This window comes from Heptranchias perlo, unplaced genomic scaffold (assembly GCF_035084215.1).
Source record: "Heptranchias perlo isolate sHepPer1 unplaced genomic scaffold, sHepPer1.hap1 HAP1_SCAFFOLD_62, whole genome shotgun sequence".
NCBI lineage: Eukaryota > Metazoa > Chordata > Chondrichthyes > Hexanchiformes > Hexanchidae > Heptranchias > Heptranchias perlo.
In genome coordinates, this window is record NW_027139644.1 from 2,513,396 (window position 1) to 2,533,135 (window position 19,740).

The window sequence follows — 19,740 nt, forward strand, 5'->3', positions numbered from 1 at the left end:
GCTGAGCCAAAGACGACAGAGAGTAGGGATAATAGCTAAGTATTCAAATTTGCAGGATGGGACCAGTGGAGTCCCACAGGGATCTCTCTTGGGGCCTCAATTATTCACAATATTTATTAACGATTTAGATGAAGGCATAGAAAGTCTCATATCTAATTTGCCGATGACACAAAGATTGGTGGCATTGTAAGCAGTGCAGATGAAAACATAAAATTACAAAGGGATATTGATAGTTAAGTTGAATGGGCAAATCTGTGGCAAATGGAATTCAATGTGGACAAATGTGAGGTCATCCACTGAAGATCAAAAAAGGATAGAACAGGGTAATTTCTAAATGGTAAAAAGTTAAAAACAGTGGATGTCCAAAGTGACTTAAAGGTTCAGGTACATAGATCATTGAAGTGTCATGAACAGGTGCAGAAAATAATCAACAAGGCTAATAGAATGCTGGCCTTTATATCTGGAGGACTGGAGTACAAGGGAGCAGAAGTTATGCTGCAGCTATACAAAACCCTGGTTAGACCGCACCTGGAGTACTGTGAGCAGTTCTGGGCACCGCACCTTCGGAAGGACAAATTGACCTTGGAGGAAGTGCAGCGTCGGTTTACTATAATGATACCCGGACTTCAAGGATTAAGTTACAAGGAGAGATTACACAAATTGGGGTTGTATTCTCGAGAGTTTCGAAGGTTAAGGGGTGATCTGATCGAAGTTTATAAGATATTAAGGGAAACGAATAGGGTGGATAGAGAGAACCTATTTCCCCTGGTTGGGGATTCTAGGAGTAGGGGGCAGAGTCTAAAAATTAGAGCCAGACCTTGCAGGAGGGAGATTAGAAAACATTTCTACACACAAAGGGTGGTAGAAGTTTGGAACTCTCTTCAGCAAACGGCAATTGATACTAGCTCAATTGCTACATTTAAATGTGAGATGGATAGCTTTTTGGCAACCAAAGGTATTAAGGGATATGAGCCAAAGGCAGGTACATGGAGCTAGATCACAGATCAGCCATGATCTTATGAAATGGCAGAGCAGGCAGGAGTGGCTGAATGGCCTACTGCTGTTCCTATGTTCCTAACCCCTGGAGTCTGTTACATCGGAAGGAGGAGTTCATTCAGGCCCAAGAGCCTTCTACAAATGAACAGGAGGAGGCCATTCAGCCCGTGAAGCCTGTTACACAGGAACAGGAGGAGGCCATTCATCCCCTGGAGTCTGTTACACAGGAACAGGAGGAGGCCATTCAGCCCCTGGAGTCTGTTACACAGAAAGAGGAGGAGGCCATTCAGCCCCTGGCGTCACATAGGAACAGGAGGAGACGATTCTCCATTAGGAGTCTATTATTAAGGATAGGGTGACTGAACACCTCGAGAATTTTCAGTTAATCAGAGAGAGCCAGCATGGATTTGTGAAAGGTAGGTCGTGCCTGACAAACCTGATTGAATTTTTTGAAGAGGTGAATAAAGTAGTGGACAGGGGAACGTCAATGGATGTTATTCATATGGACTTCCAGAAAGCATTTGATAAGGTCTCACATAAGAGACTGCTAGCTAAGTTGGAAGCCCATGGAATCGAGCGAAAATTACGGACTTGGTTAGGAAATTGGCTGAGCCAAAGACGACAGAGAGTAGGGATAATAGCTAAGTATTCAAATTTGCAGGATGGGACCAGTGGAGTCCCACAGGGATCTCTCTTGGGGCCTCAATTATTCACAATATTTATTAACGATTTAGATGAAGGCATAGAAAGTCTCATATCTAATTTGCCGATGACACAAAGATTGGTGGCATTGTAAGCAGTGCAGATGAAAACATAAAATTACAAAGGGATATTGATAGTTAAGTTGAATGGGCAAATCTGTGGCAAATGGAATTCAATGTGGACAAATGTGAGGTCATCCACTGAAGATCAAAAAAGGATAGAACAGGGTAATTTCTAAATGGTAAAAAGTTAAAAACAGTGGATGTCCAAAGTGACTTAAAGGTTCAGGTACATAGATCATTGAAGTGTCATGAACAGGTGCAGAAAATAATCAACAAGGCTAATAGAATGCTGGCCTTTATATCTGGAGGACTGGAGTACAAGGGAGCAGAAGTTATGCTGCAGCTATACAAAACCCTGGTTAGACCGCACCTGGAGTACTGTGAGCAGTTCTGGGCACCGCACCTTCGGAAGGACAAATTGACCTTGGAGGAAGTGCAGCGTCGGTTTACTATAATGATACCCGGACTTCAAGGATTAAGTTACAAGGAGAGATTACACAAATTGGGGTTGTATTCTCGAGAGTTTCGAAGGTTAAGGGGTGATCTGATCGAAGTTTATAAGATATTAAGGGAAACGAATAGGGTGGATAGAGAGAACCTATTTCCCCTGGTTGGGGATTCTAGGAGTAGGGGGCAGAGTCTAAAAATTAGAGCCAGACCTTGCAGGAGGGAGATTAGAAAACATTTCTACACACAAAGGGTGGTAGAAGTTTGGAACTCTCTTCAGCAAACGGCAATTGATACTAGCTCAATTGCTACATTTAAATGTGAGATGGATAGCTTTTTGGCAACCAAAGGTATTAAGGGATATGAGCCAAAGGCAGGTACATGGAGCTAGATCACAGATCAGCCATGATCTTATGAAATGGCAGAGCAGGCAGGAGTGGCTGAATGGCCTACTGCTGTTCCTATGTTCCTAACCCCTGGAGTCTGTTACATCGGAAGGAGGAGTTCATTCAGGCCCAAGAGCCTTCTACAAATGAACAGGAGGAGGCCATTCAGCCCGTGAAGCCTGTTACACAGGAAAAGGAGGAGGCGTTTCAGACTCTGGAGCCTGTTACATCGGAACAGAAGGAGACCATTTGGCCCCTCGAGTCTGTTGGACAGGAAGGAGGAGGTCATTCCGCCAGTAGACCCTGTTTCACAGGAACTGGAGGAGGCTTTCAGCCCCTCGAGCCTATTATACAGGAACAAGAAGAGTCCAGTCAGCCCCTTAGAAAGTTTTACATAGGAACAGGTGTAGACCGTTCAGTCCCTCTGACCTGGTACCATGAACAGGATGTGGCCATTCAATGCCGCGAGCCTGTTACAAAGAGCAGTAGGTGGCCTTTCAGACCCTCGAGCCTGTAACAGAAGAATAGGAGAAGACATTAAGCCTGCGTGAGCCTATTACAAAGGAACAGGAGGCCATTCAACCCCTGGAGCCTATTACACAGAAATTGGAGGCCATTCAACCCCTCGAGCCTATTACACAGGTATAGGAGGCCATTCAACGTCTTGACCCTGTTACACAGGAACTGGAGGAGGCCATTCAGCCCCTCGAGACTTTTACAAAGGAACAGGAGGACGCCGTTCAGTCCATCGAGCCTGTTATACAGGAGCAGGAGGAGGCCATTCAGCCACTGAAGCCTGTTGTACAGGAACCGGAGGCCAGTTTGCTTCTGGAGCCTGTTACATAGGAGCAGGTGCGGAAAATTCAGTCACTCTGGCCTGGTCCCAGGAATAGGACGTGGTCATTCAACGCCTCGAGCCTGTTACACAGGAAGAGGAGACCAATTCTCCCCTAGAACCTGTTGCACAGAAACAGGAGTTGGCCATTCTGCCCCTGGAGCCTATTATGTAGGAACAGGAGGAGGCAATTCAGCCCCTCGAGGAAATGATTTAAAATAAGACGAGGCCATTCAACCCCTCGAGCGTGTTACACATCAGAGGCAGACTTCAGGAGGACATAGACAGATTGTTGACATGGGCAGGCACATGACAGATGCAATTTCACACGGATAAGTGTGAAGTGATGCACTTTGTGTGGAACAACATGGAGAAACAGTATAATCTGAATGGTATTTTAAGGGAGGTGGAAGAGCACAGGGGCCTGGCGGCGCATATGCACAAATCTTTGAAAGTGACAGGGCAAGTTGATAATGCGGTTAAGAAAGCGCCTGGGATAATTCGATTAGTGAATAGGGACATTGAATACAAAAACAAGTAAGCCATGCTATACCCCAGCTGGAGTATTGTGTACAATTCTGGGCATCACACTTTAGGAAGAATGTCAAGGCCTTGAAGAGGGTACAGAGGAGATTTACCAGGATGATACCATGGGTGAGCGACTTCAGTTATGTGGAGAGATTGGAGAAGCTGGGATTGTTCTCTTTAGAGCAGAGAAGGTTATGGGGAGAACTAATAGAGGTGTTCAAAATTATGAGGGGTTTTGACAGAGCAAATAGGGAGAAACTGTTTCCTTTGGCAACTTGGTCAGTGACCAGAGGTAATCGATTTAAAATAAAATCAAACGAACTAGAGGGAAATTGAGGAGAAATCTTTTCACACAGATGTTTGTGAAGATCTGGAACGCACTTCCTGAAAGGAGCTTTCAAAAGGTAATGGGACAAGTAATTGAAGAGGATTAATTTGCAGGGTGATGGGGATAAAAGTTGGGATGTGGGACTAAATTGCACTGCTCTTCCAAACAGCTAGCAAAGGCAAGATAGACTGAATGGCCTCCTTCTGTGCTGTAAGATTCTATGGTTCTTTGATTTAGCCATAATCTTCCAAAGCTCTCTTGATTCAGGAAATTGTCCTTTTAGATTGGAACTGGAGGAGGCCATTCAGCCCCTCGAGCCTTTTACACAGGAACAGGAGGCCATTTAGCCCCTCGAGCCTGTCACATCGGAACAGGAGGCGGCCATTTAGCAACTGGAGCCTGTTAAATAGCACGAGAAAGGGACCATTCCGGCCGTCGAACCTGTTACGTTGGAACGGAAGGAGGCCATTTCGTCCCTTGAGCCTGTAACATAACAACAGGCGGCGGCCATTCAATCGCTCAAGCCTGTTTTTTCGGAACAGAAGGAGGTCATTCAGCCCCTCGAGCCTGTTACATAGGAAAAGGTGAAGGTCATTCAGTGCCTGGAGCCTGTTTGCTGGTGGTGCCCTGCTCAGATCTGTGCACCTGTGTTGACGTTTATGGTTAAGTTAAAAAAAATCCTTCCCCATTGATTTCTTATTTAAATGATGCATTAGGACCGTAACTGGCAGGGTTCGAACCTGCAAAATGAAACCCCAGTGGAATTCACCGTTTGTCCACGATTAGGAGCAAGACAGTAGGGAAGTGAGATGATGGCGGTGGATGGGGACCGGCTGATCCTCTCCAGGGGGAAGATGGCGGTGTATTGAAATGATGGCGGTGGATGGGGACCGGTTGATTCTCTCCAGGGGGAGGAAGGCGGTGGATTGAGATGATGGCGGTGGATGGGGACCGGTTGATCCTCTCCGGGGGAATATGGCGGTAGATTGAAATGATGGAGGTGGATGGGGACCGTTTGATCCTCTCCAGGGGGAGGATGGCGGTGGATTGAGATAATGGCGGTGGATGGGGACCGTTTGATCCTCTCCGGGGGAATATGGCGGTGGATTGAGATGATGGCGGTGGATGGGGACCGGTTGATCCTCTCCAGGGGGAGCATGGCGTTGGATTGAGATGATGGCGGTGGATGGGGACCGGTTGATCTTCTCCAGGGGGAGGATGGCGGTGGATTGAGATGATGGCGGTGGATGGGGACCGGTTGATCTTCTCCAGACCCCTGAACGCTCCCATCAGTCACCTCGCGACCACGCCCCTCGACACACGTCACACGCGCGCTGTTGCCGGTTTACTAAAGTCACACATGACAGCTTAAACCGCCGCACGCTTTTAAAAATCAGGAGCCACGTGAACCCTGTGCGGATGTGGGGCGGTGTTCGTGGGCTGGGCCGGGCACCTGATTATTGGACAGAGATGTCAATCAGGTTTGACCCAATGGCATGGACCGACTCTATGGTGGCGGGGGGAGAGGGCGTTTATTGCTGCCGAGTCCGCAGCGCGCATGACCAGCCGCGCCGCCCCCGATCATCGGATGGTCCCAAGGGGGAGTGGGAAGAGGGAAAATGACAGAGAGCCCGTTACTTTAATCAGTGAAGGGCGTGGGGTGGGGGAAAGGGAGAATGAGAGGGAGCCCCTTACATTTATCAGTGATGGGTGGGATGGGGGGAAGAGGGAGAACGACAGAGACTTCAATAACATTAATTTCCAGCAACTATCCTGCAACCTAATTTTCTGAGTCTGGCCCTCACTGTTGTTGTTTGTTTTTTATACTACTGTTTTCACAACACGGGAGGGTCTAAATCATTGGGGGTAAAATTGGACACTGGCAGCGGGCGTAAAATATTCGGAATCGCTTTTCCCGCCACTTACACCATACACCTGATATTGAGCTGTATTGAATTCAATGGGACTGTATAACGGGTCAGCCATGAGAAACCGCCTCTTTTTCGTCCACGCCCATGTTCAATTTCACCCCATTCAGCGTGTAAGAGCGTCCAAGACCATAGACTTCCCTACAAATTAGAGGGGAGGTGGTTGTCCATAACTTGGAGAGGATGCAGAAAGGATTTCCCAGAACCGTACCAGGGATGAGGGACTTCAGTTATGTAGCGAAACTGGAGAAGCTGGGGTTGTTCTCCTTGGAGCAGGATAAGGGGAGATTTAATCGAGGAGTTTTGATAGGGTAGATAGGGAGAAACTGTTTCCACTGGCAGGAGGGTCGGTAACCAGAGGGCGCAGAGTGATGATAATTGGCAAAGAAGCCAGGGGGAGATGAGTGGAATTTTCTTTACGCAGCGAGTTGTTCTGATCTGGAACCGAATACCTGAAAGGGCGGTGGAAGCAGATTCGTGTTTAAAATCTACCCCAATGACTCAGTGTATAACTGATGCTCTCTCTGTCCAGTCGGTCCCAGTGAAATAAAGCAGTTTAGTGATGTTCAAAATAGAATCGGATCAATAATTGTAAAGGAGAAAGTTTGCAGGGCCATGGGGAAAGTGCAGGGGAGTGGGACTAAATGGATCGCTCTTTCAAAGAGCCAGCACAGACACCAGGGGCCGAATGGCCTCCTTCTGTGCAGTTTGATTCAAATCAATGGGGTGATTGTAAATCGAAGCATTTACATCATTTGAGCATTTAATAGAAAATTTAACCCGCATCAAACCCACGTGAATCAGCTGGTAGGAAGAGTAAAGGGAACCCGAGGTTTCGGGTTTTGCCCCACACGAACTTTGTATGTCAGTAACATTTAGCGGAAGAGGTGACAGCGAGGTTGATGTGCGCTGACACTTCCTGGAGGCTCCACTCAGATTGTGTCGAGCGGACAGCAAAGAGGGGAGATCAGCCAAATCCCCGAGTACCAGAGTCCTGACTGGGGACAGGGAGAGCAAGGCGGGGAGATCAGCCGAATCACCGAGTATCAGCGTCTTCACTGGTGACCGGGAGAGCAAGGCGCGGAGATCAGCCGAATCCCCGAGTATCAGAGTCCTGACTGGGGACAGGGAGAGCAAGGCGGGAAGATCAGCCGAATCACCGAGTATCAGCGTCTTCACTGGTGACCGGGAGAGCAAGGCGGGGAGATCAGCCGAATCCCCGAGTATCAGAGTCCTGACTGGGGACAGGGAGAGCAAGGCGGTGAGATCAGCCGAATCACCGAGTATCAGCGTCTTCACTGGTGACCGGGAGAGCAAGGCGCGGAGATCAGCCGAATCCCCGAGTATCAGAGCCTTCAGTGGGGACAGGGAGAGCAAGGCGGGGAGATCAGCCGAATCCCCGAGTATCAGAGTCTTAACTGGAGACAGGGAGAGCAAGGCGGGGAGATCAGCCGAATCTCCGAGTATCAGAGTCCTGACTGGGGACAGGGAGAGCAAGGCGGGGAGCTCAGCCGAATCCCCGAGTATCAGAGTCCTGACTGGGGACAGGAGCCGTGCGGACCGGATCTCATGTCGCTTCAGTCTTTTCAATGGATGAATTGGGTGAGTGACTGAGAATGTCTCAGAGTGGGGGATTATTTCGAAGGAAACACATTTCTACATTAAGTGCACAGCTCGTCGCACACACGGTTCTGGGTAGAAACCAGATGGTGATCAGAATTAAAGATAAAACCTTATGCAGAGAATGAATCAACACCAAATGCGGGTGATCCCATTATTCTCAGGTGAATGTTAGGGTCGAATTGAAACCCAGAGCTACTTTAATCAGAACACAGTGGGATTGAATAAACCTTCTGGTAAAAAAAAAACAAATTGAAGGGGGAACTGAGTGCGTCTCAAAATGTCTGCCCCTGAGTGACACAAATTAAAAGCAACATGCTGAATCTTGCAGAGACAGAGGCGAACGGTTTCCATTTGTGGGAACTCACATCCTCCAACTTTTTATCGATAAGAGAAAGAGGTTTTTGCACTTTTCACGTTGTCTGCCCTTGCTATGTCTGATTCAACGTTTGATATGGGCACGTGTCTTCTGGCAATTTAACTTGTTAAATGCCTGTCTGTGTAGGATTTTAGATTTGGTTGATGGTTAAAGGTTAGATTTCATCATCCTGCTACTTCTCCCCAACAGAAAATACACACAGGTACTCAGTCACTCACTTATATACAGAGGCATCCTCTGTCTCCCTCTCTGATGCGCATACTCACTCAGATATGGAGAGCCATTTTCTCTCTCTCTCTCTCTCTTCCTCTCACATACGCACACATTCAGTCAGTCCCTCACTGATACACTGTGTGTCTCCCTCCATCACATATGCACGCACCTGCTCAGAGTCACTCAGAAAAACAGAGCCATTTTCTCTTTCTCTCTCCTCTCTCTGCCTCTCACATACGCACACACTCAGTCAGTCCCTCACTGATACACTTTGTGTCTCCCTCCATCACATATACACACACCTGCTCAGAGTCACTCAAATATACAGATGCATCCTCCCTCTCTCTCTTTGTCTCTCTCATACACACGCACTCACTCAGTTGTTCACTGATACCCTATGTAACTGGCTCCCTCACATAAACACACATTAAGAGTCTCACAGTTATACAGAGGCATCCATTCTCTCTCTCATACTCACACAATCCTCAGTTGCCCACTGATAAAATCTGTTTCGCTCTCCCTCTCTCTCATATACACACATACACATTCAGATTCATTCATTGATATAGATAAGTAAGCACTTCCCCTATCTCTCTCTATGAAACACACACAGAGTCACTGACTGATGTACACACGCCTCCTCTCTCTCTCATATGGTGCACTGCCATCGTTTGGGGTCGGTGCCCTCGAGTGCCTGCCCCGCCTCTTGTGTAAGGAACAGTAAACTGTCATCCTGTGGTAACACAGTGCCCTCCCCGCCCCGTTGTGTCAGGCACGGTACAACGTCATCCTTTGGTGACACCGTGCCCTCGCTAAAGTGTGAGTCCTTCGATCATATCCATTGTGTTTGGAGAGTGGCCCCGAGAAATCTTTCAACTCCAATTCCCCATCAACTACTGATATTTTTGGAGATAGTGATTTTATTTATCCTAAAACTAAGAGTAGGCCATATTTGTTTACACATTCTACTTCAAATCATTCACTTACTGATCCTGATTTTCTCTGATCAGAGATATTTTATTACAGGCATGTGAATGAGTTGTAATCTATCGTCCAGTTGTGTACATCAATGACCATTTATAGCAAAATAGAAACAAGTTAATTGCTGAGAGCTTCTATTTTCTTTTGTTCTCTTAAATATGGTCAAAGTTCCCTCCACATTCCCACACTGAGGTGTTGTTATTATAGTTAATATCTATTTGAGGGTAAAGTATTCTGATTAAAATGTCTCACTTGTCGTTACAAACGTTCCGTCCCCACCCCCACATACCAGCACTTTGGAATTTGCAGCTAACTGGAGACACATCCAGTCTCTGAGTCAGGAAATGTCAATTCAAGACGGTTAGAAACCCACTCCACAGCTGTGAACAGGACTTTTACTCATCGGAGTGTCCACACTAAACAGTAACACTCACAGCAAGGGAAACCCCTTCTTTCTATGATAAATCAGTCCCATGTTATGTTATATAATTATTCAGTGAAGTGAACTCTCTACAATAGTGACACTTCCCAGTCACGGTGTTGGGGCAGTACAGCTGCCTTCTGTGGGTAGAACCATGTCGCTGAGGATATTGTCCCATCAACTCTCCCTGTTTGTCGATGATGCCACTAAAATACACTTGGAAACTAGGAGTCTGGCCCCTCGATGAAGTTCAGCCAGAAAATATAAAGGAATGGCCACTGATTCACAAATAGCAAATGTGATCCTAAAAACAGGGGCAGCACATGTAGAAGGAATTGCCTCTAATTGTGGCTGGACAATGAAACGATCAAATATTGTGGTCGGGGTGGTAAAGAGACATGGAATGTGGGAACAGAGTTCATCAAACAGTGTGTTTATTCAATCAAATATTTGATATTCAATCGTTTCAGATTCAATTCCTTTTATTTTAATTCAATATTAAAGGAAAAGTGTATTTTGCATTCGACTTCACATCGTCAATATTGGTCTCATTTTCTCCCCTGCCATAATTAGATCTCCAGGTGAATGACAGAGTGATTGAGAAACGTCCACAGCTGGAAGTAAACAGGGATTGTAGACTGATGAACAACAGCATGTTAAACAGCACAGGATTGTGAGAGCAACAACCAGAGAGAACCCTTCCGATTCAAAGAGCTTCCAAAGTTCGACTGGGGAGAAAGGTAAGAGAAAGTCCCATTTCCTCAGATAAACACTGGTCCTGGAGACAGTCCACAAAGGTTACAAGGTAAGGGGGGAAATGTTGAGAATGAGACTGGGAGAGTCTGATCACCGAGTACAATTATCCAGCATGAGGCCGTGCAATGAAATGTGAAGTGAGATCAGTTTCTGTCTCAAAACACACAGTCACAAATTAATCTTGTTTGTATTTTAGAGTGAAGGGGTTTGATCTAAGAGGTGACTCCATTCTGAGGCAGAGCCCAGCAGATAAACTGTGTCTCCCCGCCCCCAGCACCAACTCGGAAATAACCCACCATTATCGCCCCGATAATATCGATATTACACTGTATGTTAATGCAGTAGCAAACACTGTTACCGAATTCAAATATATTTCATATCCAAATATCACAATCAGTCCTCTTACAATTCTGAACTGGTTGGTGGGTTTTACTTAATGTTATTTCCCATCAGTAAATCTATTTCTGGATATCACAATTGGAGTTGAAATAAATGATAATTTAAATATAAATTGGTGATAAAATAATACGTAAATTGTATTCTAATATTGATTTGTAAAATTTTTCCATTTGATTATTTTGTGTGTTGTCAGAATAAATGTTCCGGGTGATCACCTGATCCAGCTCCCGGCCTCGGCCGAGGGTTCTTTTTATTCAACTGAAAGCGATGTTTCTCCAGATACAATCTAGATTCATTTCCGTGCACTTTCAATACAATTACCTGATTATTATGGGGACCTGCTTCTGGCAGAAAATATAAACACCGACTTTCATCCCTTTTAACACTAACTGGAGGTTCCAGAAATGTGGTTGGTCCAAATTTTGTAACATTCCAGATGTACAAAGAATGTGACGATCAGATGTTTTGCCATCGAATTCAGTATTGTGGCAGTAATTTAAATGGTCCCTGTTAACTGTTACAGGTTTAGATGGCTTAAGACAATCAGATTTACAGAGCAGACGGGGTCTGTTTTTAACAATGTGACTATTTTATCGATGTCCTTCTGTAGATGCGGTGCTGCTTAATATTCTGAGAAGCTCGAACTGATAGTGAATTCAGTAAATCCCCAGTATCCGGTCTTGTGGTGTAAAAAATCCGTTACTGGAATCGCAGCTTCATGGGTAGAAAAAGTGTCTGAAAGTTTAGGGTTAATCTTCATCTTAACTGAACTCCAAGTACGTGATGGTGGTTTTTGTTATTTCCGGTTGAGTTATTTTCGTTGAGTGATTTCCTGTATTGCCAGGGAAACAATCTGTCAGATCTCAGTACAAGAGGCGTTGGTTCCAAATTATATCCGAAAGACCATGAAACATTCATTTTGAACTCCTATCGATATATTCAGACCATGACACATTCTGTGTAAACTCCTATCGATATATTCTGACCATGAAACATTCAGTGTAAACTCCTATCGATATATTCTGACCATGAAACATTCAGTGTAAACGCCTATCTATATATTTAGACCATGAAACATTCAGTGTAAACTCCTATCGATATATTCAGGCCATGACACGTTCAGTGTAAACTCCTATCGATATATTCAGACCATAAAACATTCAATGTAAACTCCTATCGATATATTCAGACCATGATACATTCAGTGTAAACTACTATCTACATATTCAGACCATGAAACATTCAGTGTAAACTCCTATCTATATATTTTTAGTGTAACATTGAGCACTGTTGCCTTTGCTGATTATAATATTCAATAACCTTTTAAGTGTTCTGTTATATATTTCAGAAATCTTATATCAGTAAATTTAAATTCATAATTCCTCATTACTTTAATTTAGGCAAATGTTACGCAGTAAGGATTTTTTATTAACACTTTGACATTTCACCAAATATTTCAAACTGAAATGTATGGCCTGATTTGTTACTGTTCTCTAGATATTACATTTCTAAACTTCCAGTTTAAGCTGAACAATTCTCAAAACTAGTCATCTGTTTTTTTCTGTTTATGATCTTAAAGGAAAGTTTGGAAAACTGCAAAACAGTTTTGCACTGATCAGTAAAGAAGGTTTCTGTAGTTGAACTCTGAGTAACTTATTGAACTAAACTTCCTCATTTATAGAACATATCTTCTGGCAACACGCAGAGAGGGAAGGGATCGTGTCCTTTAATGGGGTGGTTTTAAAACCGTTACATTTTTCCGTGAAAAGTTGCTTACATCTTGTCCAAACGATATAGATCTGAAGCCTGAAATATAGAGTTTGTAAAACGTGCAGTTTATTGGGATAAAAAGCTGTGGCCTTTCAGTGGGATTTTCTTTTCCAGCTGAAGTGTGTGTCCCTCGGTCACATCCATTGTGTCTGGAGTGTGGCCCTGGTAAATCTTTCAACTCCAATTCGCCAGCAACTACTGATATTTTTAGTGATTTGATTTATCCTAAAACTAAGAGTGGGCCATATTTCATTAAACATTCTACTTTAAATCATTTGATTACTAATCCTGATTTTCTCTAAACAGAGATATTTTATTACAGCCATGAGAATGAGATGTAACCTGTTGTACAGTTGTCTACATGAATGACCATTTTTAGCAAAATAGAAAAAAATTAATTGCTGAGAGCTTTTATTTTCTCTTGTTCTCTTAAATATGGTCAACGTTCCCTCCACATTCCCACTCTGAGGTGTTGTTATTACAGTTAATACCTATTTGACAGTTAAATATTCTTATTATAATGTCTCACTTGTAGTTACAAACGTTCCCACACCCACATGCCAAAACTTTGGAATTTGCAGCTAACTGGAGACACACCCAGCCTCTGAGTCAGGAACTGTCAATTCAAGACGGTTGGAAACCCAGTCCACAGCTGTCAACAGGACTTTTACTCATCGGAGTGTCCACACTAAACAGTAACACTCACAGCAGGGGACAGCTCTTCTTTCTGTGATAAATCAGTCCCATGTTATGTTATTTTGTGTAAATATTCAGTGAAGTGAACTCACTACAATAGTCCCACTTCCCAGTCACGATGTTGGGGCAGTACAGCTGCCTTCTGAGGGTAGAACCATGTCACTGAGGATATTGTCCTATCAACTCTCCCTGTTTGTCGATGATGCCATTCAAATGCACTTGGAAAATAGGAGTCTGGCCCCTGGATGGAGTTCAGCCAGAAAATATAAAGGAATGTTCACTGATTCACAAATAGCAAATGTGATCCTAAAAACAAGGGTGGGACATGGAGAAGGAATTGTCTCGAACTGGGGCTGGAGAATGAAACGATCACATATTGTGGTCGGAGTGGTAAAGAGACATGGAATGTTGGAACAGAGTTCATCAAACAGTGTTTATTCAATCAAATATTTATAGTTTTTCAAATGTTTAAGTTTCAATTACTTTTATTTTAATTCAACATTAGAGGGCAACTGTATATTACATTCTCCTTCACACCATCAATATTGGTCTCATTTTCTGCCCTGTCATAATTAGAGCACCCGGTGAATGGCCGAGTGATTGAGAAAAGTCCACAGCTGGAAGTATACAGGGATTGTCGACTGAGGAGCAACAGCAGGTGAACCAGCACATGATTGTGAGAGCAGCAACCAGAGACAACCCTTCCGATTCAAAGAGCTTCCATCGATCGAATGGGGAGAAAGGTAAGAGAAAGTCCCATTTCCTCAGATAAACACTGGTCCTGGAGACAGCCCACAAAGGTTACAAGGTAAGGGTGAAATGGTGAGAATGAGACTGGGAGAGTCTGATCACCGAGTACAATTATCCAGCATGAGGCCGTGTAAAGAAACGTGAAATGAGATGTTTCTGTCTCAAAACACACAGTTACAAATGAATCTTGTGTGTGTTTTAGAGTGAAGGGGTTTGATCTAAGAGGTGACTCCATTCTGAGGCAGAGCCCAGCAGATATACAGTGCCTCCACCCCCTCCCCGCCACCCTCCACCCCCACCCCGACCCTGCACCAACTCGGAAAGACACCACCTTCATGGCCCCGATAATATCGATATTAGGCTGTGTGTTCAGGTAGTACCAGACAGTGTTATTGAATTCAAATATATTTCATATCCAACTATCAAAATCAATCATCTTACAATTCTGCACTGGAAACTGAGTTTTACTTAATGTTATTTCGTATTCGTAAATCTATTTCTGCATTTCACAATTACGGTTGAATTAAATGATAATTTAAATATAAACTGGTGATAAAATGATACGTAAATCGTATTCTGATAATGATTTGTCAAATTTCTTCCAATTGATTATTTTGTGTGTTGTCAGAATAAATGTTCTGGGTGATCACCTGATCCAGCTCCCGGCCTCGGCCTAGGGTTCTTTCTATTAAACTGAGAGTGATTTTTTTCCACATACAATCTGGATTCATTTCCGTGCTCTTTCAACACAATTATTATGGGGACCTGCTTTTAGCAGAAAATATAAACACTGTCTTTCAGCCCTTTAAACACTAACTGGAGTTTGCCGAAATGACGCTTATCCAAATTTTGTAACATTCCAGATGTATAAAGAATGTGACGATCAGATGTTTCGCTCTCGAATCCAATATTGTGGCAGTAATTTAAACGGTCACTGTAAACAGTTACAGGTTTAGATGGTTCAAGACAATCAGATTTTCAGAGCAGACAGGGTTTTTTTTTAATAATGTGACTGTTTTATCCATGTCCTTCTGTAGATGCGGTGCTGCTTAATGTTCTGTAGGGCTGGCACTGATAGTGAATTCACTAAATCCCCAGTATCCGGTCTTGTGGTGTAAAAAAATCCGTTATTGGAATCGCAGCTTCATGGTTCGAAGAAGTGTCTGAATGTTCAGGGTTAATCTTCATCTGAACTAAACTCCCAATACGATGGTGGTTTTTGTTATTTCCGTTTCGTTATTTTCGTTGAATGATTTCCTCTGTTGCCAGGGTAACAATCTGTCAGATCTCAGTACAAGAGGCGTTGGTTCAAATTTATATCCGAAAGGGAGGGAAGGGGATCAGGATCAGACTGTGTGGGGAGTGTCTGGGACTGGGGAGGGAGGGGGATCAGGATCAGACCGTGCGGGGAGTGTCTGGGACTGGGGGAGGGAGGGAGGGGGATCAGGATCAGACCGTGCGGGGAGTGTGTGGGACTGGGGGAGGGAGGGAGGGGGATCAGGATCAGACCATGCGGGGAGTGTCTGGGACTGGGGAGGGAGGGGGATCAGGGTCAGACCGTGTGGGGAGTGTCTGGGACTGTGGGAGGGAGGGAGGGGGATCAGGATCAGACTGTGCGGGGAGTGTCAGGGACTGGGGGAGGGAGGGAGGGGGATCAGGATCAGACCATGCGGGGAGTGTCTGGGACTGGGGAGGGAGGGGGATCAGGATCAGACTGTGCGGAGAGTGTCTGAGACTGGGGAGGCAGGGGGATCAGGATCAGACTGTGCAGGGAGTGTCTGGGACTGGGGGAGGGATGGAGGGGGATCAGGATCAGACCGTGCGGGGAGTGTGTGGGACTGGGGGAGGCAGGGAGGGGGATCAGTATCAGACAGTGCCGGGAGTGTCTGGGACTGTGGGAGGGAGGGAGGTGGATCAGGATCAGACTGTGCAGGGAGTGTCTGGGACTGGGGGAGGGAGGGAGCGGGATCAGGTTCAGACCGTGCGGGGAGTGACTGGGACTGGGGGAGGGAGTGTGGTTTTTGGGAGGGGTATGTGTGAGTGACGTTTGAGGGTGGGGGACATGTGATTGAGGGTGGAGGGTGGGTGACGTGAGTGAGGGTGGAGCGAGGAGGCTGTGTGAGTGATGGAGGTGGTGATATGTGAGTGAGGCTGGAGGGAGATGGATGTGAGTGAGGGTGGAGGGAGGTGAATGTGTGATTAACTGTGGATTGAGGAGGATGTGTGATTGAGGGTTGAGAGAGGGGGGTGTGAGTGATGTTGGATGTAGAGCGATGTGAGGGGGAGGGAGGGAGTTGTGAGTGAGGGTGGATGGAGTGGGATGTATGAGTGACGGTGGAACGAGTTGGATGTGTGAGTGATGTTAGAGGGTGTGGGATGTCACTGAGGGTAGGGAGTGTGAGATAAGGTGGAGGGAGATGCATGTGAATGAGGGTTGTGTGTTTGGGATGTGCAAGTTAGGGTGGAAGGAGGGTGATATGTGAGTGAGGATGGACGGAGGGCGATGTGTGAGTGAGAGTGGAGGAAAGGTGATGTGTGAGTATCGGTGGACTGAGCGGGATGTGTGGTTGAGGGTGCAGGGAGGGGGATTTGCGTGATGGTGGAGGGAGGTGGATGTGAGTGAGGGTGCAGACAGGGGGATATGTGAGTGAGGGTGGAGGTTGTGGGATGTGAGTGTGGAGGGAGGGGGATGTGACAGTGAGGGTGGAGGGAGGGGGATGTGACAGTGAGGGTGGAGGGAGGTGAATGTGTGAGTGAGTGTTGCGGAAGGAGTGTGTGTGTGGGTGTAGGATAAGTAGGGAGATGTGTGAGTCAGGGTGGAGGGAGGGAAATGTAATTGAGGGTGCAGTGAAAGTGATGTGAGTGAGAGTGGAGGGAGGGAAATGTGAGTGAGGGTGGAGGGATGGGGATGTGAGTGAGGTTGATGGGGGTGACGTGAGTGAAGGGAAGTGAGGGGTTTGTTTGTGATGGTGGGGGGAGGGTGATGTGAGTGTGGATGGAGGGAGGGTGATGTGTGATTAAGAGTGGAGTGAGGTGTTTGTGGGTGAGAAGGGAGGGAGGGGATGTGAGTGTGGGTGGTGGGTGGAGGATGTGAGTTAGAAAGGAGGGAGGGCATGTTAGTGAGCGTGGAGTGAGGGGTATGTGTGTAAGTGTGGTGGGAGGGGGACGTGAGTGAAGGTGTAGGGAAGGGGCTGTGAGTAAGAATTCGAGATGGGTGATGTGTGTCAGGGTGGAGAGACGGTGATGTGAGTGAGAAGGGAGGGAGGGGATGTGAGTGTGGGTGGTGGGTGGGGGATGTGAGTTAGAAAGGAGGGTGGGTATGTTAGTGAGCGTGGAGTGAGGGGTATGTGTGTAAGTGTGGTGGGAGGGGGACGTGAGTGAAGGTGTAGGGAAGGGGCTGTGTGTAAGAATTCGAGAAGGGTGATGTGTGTCAGGGTGGAGGGACGGTGATGTGAGTGAGAAGGGAGGGAGGGGGATGTGAGTGAGGATGGTTTGAGGGGGATGCTTGTGAGGGTGGAGGGAGAGTGATATGTGTGAGGGTCGGGGATGATTTGTGAGTGAGGGTGGAGGGAGGGGGATGTGATTGAGGGTGGAGAGAGTTGATTTGTGAGTGAGGGTGGATGGAGGAGGATGTAAGTGGGGTTGGTGGAAGGGCTAAGTGACTGAGGTTGGAGGGCGGGGTATATGAGTGATGGTGGATGGTGAACAACATGACTGAGTGTTGGTTTAGTTAGTTCGGGAAGAAGGAGGAGTATGTGAGTGAGTGTGGAGGGAGTGGAATGTGAGTGAGCATGTAGTGAGGGGATGTTCATGAGTGTGGAGTCTGGGAATGTGTGAGTGAGGTCGGAGGGAGGGTGACGTGAATGAGGGTAGAGGAAGGGTGACGTTGGTGAGGGTGCAGGGAGTTGGATGTGTGAGTAATGGGGTGGGAGAGGGAAGTATGTGTGAGTGTGGAGGGAGGGGGACGTGAGTGAAGGTGGAGTTAGGGGATGTGAGTGAGGGTGGAGGGACGGATATATGAGTGAGTGTGGTGGGAGTAGGATTTGAGTGAGGGTGGAGGGAAAGGGATGTGAGTGATAGTGGAGGGATGGGACGTGTGAGTGAGAGTGGAGGGAGAGTGATGTATGAATGAGGGTGGAATGAAGGGTATATGAGTGCGGGTGAAGGTGATTTGTTTGAGAGTGAGTGTGGAGGAACGGGATGTGAGTGAGGGTGGAGGGAGTGTGAAGAGAGTGAGGGTGGAAGAAGGGGTTTTGAGTGAGGATGGAGGGAGGGGAATATGTGTGTGTGGAGGGAGGAGTTTGTTATTGAGGGTGGAGGGAGTGGATGTCGATTGAGTGTGTAGGGAGGGGTTGTGAGTGAGGGTGGAGGGAGGGGGATGTGAGTGATGTTGGAGGGACGGGGAGGTGAGTGACGATAATGAGATGTTAATGTGAATGATGGTTGTGGGAGTGGGATGTGTGAGTGAGGTTGGTGGGATGGTGTGGGAGAGAAGCTGGAGAGAGAGAGATCTGAATTAGGATGGAGGGAGGGGGATGTGTGAGTGAGGCTGGAGGGAGAGGGATGTGAGTGAGGATGGAGGGAGGTGATTGTGTGAGTGAATGTGGAGTGAGGGGGATGTTTGATTAAGTGTGTAGGGAGGCAGATGTGAGTGATGTTGGATGTGGGGCGATGTGAGTGAGCATGGTGGGGAAGGGATGTGAGTGAGGGTGGAGGGAGGGAGATGTGTATTAGGGGGCGGGAGTGGGATGTCTGAGTTTGGTTTTTGGGAGGGGATTGTGTGAGTGACGTTTGAGGGTGGGGGGCGTGTGATTGAGGGTAGAGAGTGGGTGACGTGAGTGAGGGTGGACGGAGGAGGCTGTATGAGTGATGGAGGAGGGGGATATTGAGTGAGGCTGGAGGGAGAGGAATGTGAGTGAGGGTGGAGGGAGATAAATGTGTGAGTGACTGTGTGATTGAGGGTCGAGCGAGGGGAATGTGAGTGATTTTGGACGTAGGGCAATGTGAGAGAGGGTAGCGGGAGGGGGATGTGAGTGAGGGTGGAGGGGTGGGATGTGTGAGTGACGGTGGAACGAGGTGAATATGTGAGTGAGGGTGGGGGATGTGAATCAGTGTGGAGGGAGGGGCATGTGTCAGTGAGGGTGGAGGGAGGTGGATGTGTTGGTGGAGGTGGAGTGAGTGTTGTGGAAGGGGTTGTGGGTGGGGTGGGGGGTTAGGGAGGGAGATGTGTGAGTGTCGGTGAAGGTTGAATGAGGGTGGAGTGAAGGGGATGTGAATGAGGGTGGAGGGAGTGGAAGTCGAGTGAGGGTCTAGGGAAGGGATGTCAGTGAGGTTGGAGGGAGGGTGTTGTGAGTGAGGATGGCGGGAGGGGGATGAGAGTAAGTGCAGAGGGAGCTGATATTCAGTAAGGGTGGAGGGAAGGGTTTGTGAGTGAGGGTGGAGGGAAGGGGTTGTGAGTGAGGGTGGAGGGAGAGTGATTTGAGTGTGGGTGGAGCGAAAGTGGGTGTGAGCAAGGGTGGAGGGAGGGGTATGTGTGTGTGGCT

The 19,740-nt window shown here is 46.8% G+C and overlaps 1 protein-coding gene across 1 annotated transcript in view; it reads left to right on the forward strand.

Moving 5' to 3' along the window:
* Positions 1-6,917: 6,917 nt before the first annotated feature.
* Positions 6,918-19,740, forward strand: part of LOC137317437 (uncharacterized) — a 57,285-nt gene continuing 44,462 nt past the window's right edge. The window contains 3 exon segments of the mRNA XM_067980784.1: positions 6,918-7,814; positions 10,400-10,566; positions 14,024-14,190. The gene's annotated coding sequence lies outside the window, so the exon portion shown is untranslated.